Source organism: Helianthus annuus, chromosome 8 (assembly GCF_002127325.2).
Source record: "Helianthus annuus cultivar XRQ/B chromosome 8, HanXRQr2.0-SUNRISE, whole genome shotgun sequence".
NCBI classification, from domain to species: domain Eukaryota; kingdom Viridiplantae; phylum Streptophyta; class Magnoliopsida; order Asterales; family Asteraceae; genus Helianthus; species Helianthus annuus.
The window spans coordinates 110,521,187-110,525,028 of NC_035440.2; the positions used below are offsets into that span (position 1 = coordinate 110,521,187).

At 41.6% G+C, this 3,842-nt stretch overlaps 1 non-coding gene across 1 annotated transcript; it reads right to left on the minus strand.

The window, feature by feature from the left end:
- Window positions 1-276: 276 nt before the first annotated feature.
- On the minus strand, window positions 277-383 carry LOC118481375. Its single transcript, XR_004865582.1, has one exon. It is a non-coding gene; the product is annotated as a small nucleolar RNA R71 (small nucleolar RNA).
- Window positions 384-3,842: the final 3,459 nt, after the last annotated feature.

Below are 3,842 nucleotides of genomic sequence, written 5' to 3' on the forward strand. Positions count from 1 at the left end.
CGGCCGCATTTGATACAAATGCTCCAAAACTCCGCAACCTTCCATGGGCTTGCGGACGAGGATCCCCATCTACATATTACTAATTTCTTAGAAATATGTGATACCTTTCGGATCAATGGAGCATCAAATGACGCCATCCGCCTCCGAATGTTTCCTTTTTCACTAAAAGACCGAGCAAAAGCTTGGCTCAACGCCCTCCCAGCTGGATCGGTAAACACCTGGGATGAACTAGCCCAAAAATTTCTATATAAATATTTCCCTCCCGCTAAAACGGCTAAATTAATGACTGAAATTAATACATATTCACAAGAGGACGGGGAATCCTTATATGAAACTTGGGAAAGGTTCAAGGAACTATTACGCAAGTGTCCCCATCATGGCCTTGCGATATGGCAACAAGTATCCACTTTCTATAATGGATTGTTGCCACACACAAGGCAGACACTTGACTCTAGCTCCGGGGGACTTTTAGGTAATCGCCGCCCGCATGAAATATATAACCAAATTGAGGAAATTGCTCAAACCAATTTTCAGTGGCACACCCCCCGAGGCAATAAATCTATTGCCCCGGGCGCCCATAAGGTTGATGAAAGCACTTCTTTACAAGCCCAAATCGAGGCCCTTTCTTCAAAAATAAAAAAATTAGAAATGACAAAAACAGTCTCGGTCATGGCTTGTGAAGGGTGTGGTGGGCCACATGAAAATTGGAGTTGTATGAAAGAAACGGAAGATCAACAAGAGTCGGTAAGCTACATTGATAATAGACCTAGGTCGTCGGGTCCTCCAACGGGCACCTACAACCAAGGATGGTGAAGCCACCCAAACCTTGGTTGGAGAGAGCCCGGCAATAGTAGTAACCAACAAACCCAACGAACAAACTTTCAACAACCAAGAAATGAGTCACAAAATTTCACTCAACAACAAGGTGGACGAGAAAGGCTTGAAGATACTGTATCTCGCCTCATCTCCGACACTGAAAAGAAAAACTCGGAAAGGTTTCTACAATTAGAATCAAATTTTAGAAATCAACAAGCTAGTATTCAAAACATAGAAAAACAATTAAATCAACTAGCTCAAAATTTTTCCGAGAGACCACAAGGTGCATTACCAAGCAATACCGAAACAAACCCAAAGCGCAAGTTCATCTCATCACGTTACGAAACCGCACAGTGGGGCCTGCGGAGGCGCCACCGCCGACAGAAGAAACTGTACCCCCGTCATCAGAGCCTGCCAAGGCTCCTCGAGTTCCGTACCCCGGTAGGTTAATTCGTCAAAAGACCAATGAGCAATTCGCAAAATTCGAAAGTCTATTAAAACAATTGCATGTCAATATTCCTTTTATTGATGTCCTAACCCAAATGCCCAAATACTCTAAGTTCATGAGGGACTTCCTCACTCATAAAAAGAAGAGTTAAATGCCATTTTAGTCCCTGTGGTTTGGGCCATTTTGCCAGTTTAGTCCAAAGGTTTCATTTTTAACCTGTGGGTCCAAAAAGGTTTCACAGTTGCCATTTTAGTCCACTGGGTTAACTTCATCCATTTTTTCTGTTAACGAGAAGGCCAATTCGATCATTTTATATGGCTGAATTGCCCTTTTAGTTAACAAATTTACATACAAAATGACCAAATTAGCCTTCTCGTTAACAGAAAAAATGGATGAAGCTAACCCAGTGGACTAGAATGGCAACTGTGAAACCTTTTTGGACCCACAGGTTAAAAATGAAACCTTTGGACTAAACTGGCAAAATGGCCCAAACCACAGGGACTAAAATGGCATTTAACTCTAAAAAGAAAATTGAAACTTTGCAATTAGTTAACTTAGGCGAAGAATGCTCTGCTCTCGTACTCAACAAACTTCCCCAAAAGAAAATCGATCCCGGAAGCTTCACGATTCCCTGCTCAAACGGGGATTCCCCCGTTCGAAATGCACTAGCCGATCTTGGGGCTAGCATTAACCTCATGCCCTCATCTATGTTTAAAAGACTCGGACTAGGAACAACGAGTCCTACAAAAATGAGCATACAACTTGCTGATCGATCCGTCAAATTCCCGCAAGGTGTCATCGAAAATGTCCTGGTAAAGGTAAGCAAATTCGTCTATCCGGCCGACTTTGTCATACTCGATATGGAGGAAGACACCGAGGTCCCCCTCATACTAGGGAGACCATTTCTTGCCACCGCACAAGCAGTGGTAGATATGAATGATGGAACGCTCACCTTGAGGTACGGGGATGATGAAGTAAAATTCGGAGTTGGGAAGAGAATAGAAGACGACGACCCGGTCAACTACATGAAGGTTATTGATTCAAGTTTGGATGCGGCTCTCCGACAGTGTAACATGGGATGCCAAACATCCCACTCAGAAAATATATAACCTCACATTAGGTCTAGCCAAGGACCCTTATAAACGTGGCGCACCACGGAGGCATTCCGCGGAACTATCCTTAGTTTAGTTTAATCTTTTAGTTTTAATTTTGCAGGAATAAAACACACTCATGGTGGTAAAGGATGAAAAAGGGAACGAGAAAAATGGCCCCATGCACAAGAACAAGGCAACCCGACATAAATTTCTCCATTACAGAAGGTTCAACACGGGCCGTGTCCAACCAACACGGCCCCGTGCTGAACGCCCTGCAGAAAAATGCCCAGTTCAGGTAACTGGACACGGGCCGTGTTCACCAGACACGCCCCCGTGTCCAGGCTTCTGTCTCCTTTCTTTAATTTTTGTTACTGGCACCTGAACACGGGGCCGTGTCCGGTCCCCACGGGGTCGTGTCCAGACTGCTAGTAACATAAATCTTAGCTTTTTTAATACCACATTACACATCCAATCAACCTAAAAATTTATTTTTGGGACACATTGAGGACAATGTGTAATTTAAGTGTGGGGGGGGGGAAGCTAAAACCTTGAAATTTTGCAAATCCTATTAACAAGCCTTACACAAAACTCTATTGGAACCGCTAATCACCCCAATTTTTTTTCAAAAACTTTTCGTTTTTTTTACTTGTCTTGGTTTAATTTGGGAATAACAAGTTCTAAAAAGGTTATATTTTTACAAATTTACAACCGATAGCGTCGTGATAAAAAGAACCAACATAAGAAAATTATGAAACGGCATGACAAGCTTGGTTAAAATTCGATTATATATACTTGATCACATAAAAACCCATTCCCACAAAAGTGAGTTTTGAGCCTTTATTGAGCATACAAATTTACATCTTTAGACTAAATGCTCATTTTTCGTTTCTTGAGTGAATAGCCGCTTGGTTCTTACGACTCTAGAACTTGCCACGATGATTCATTCCCAGTCCTTACCAACTTAAACCCAAGTAAGTAAATGATGGAGGCATTAGGACTAACCATTTTTCTTTCTACACCATTATTTTTCAATTTTTTTACCACCTACCCAAAATCCCCCTAGTTAACCCCTTTGAGCCTAAACCTTTCATTTCTTTACCCTAAAACCTTTTCACCCACCAAAAACCCTTTTTTATTTTCACCCTTTATTTTAGTAACAAGCTCGGTTTTTCGTGTGACGGAAAAAAATGATGAAGTTAGAAATAAACAAACAAAGCTATTAAAACAAAAGCTTGTTTGGAGAAATACTTCGAAATAAAAAGTCACTAAAACAAAGTGTTTTACGAAAACCGACGCTTTTTACGCTTTTTCGCCCTTTTACTAACCACTAACCCAACCACCCACCTTTAGCCCAAGCCTAACCCTTCACCCAAAAAGCCTTCTTGATATTTACAAAGGTATATAGTTAAAAAGGAGAAGGATTGATTGCTTGGCAAGCTTATGGTAGGAATAAGTTCCATGCCGCTCTCGAGTGATTCACTAAA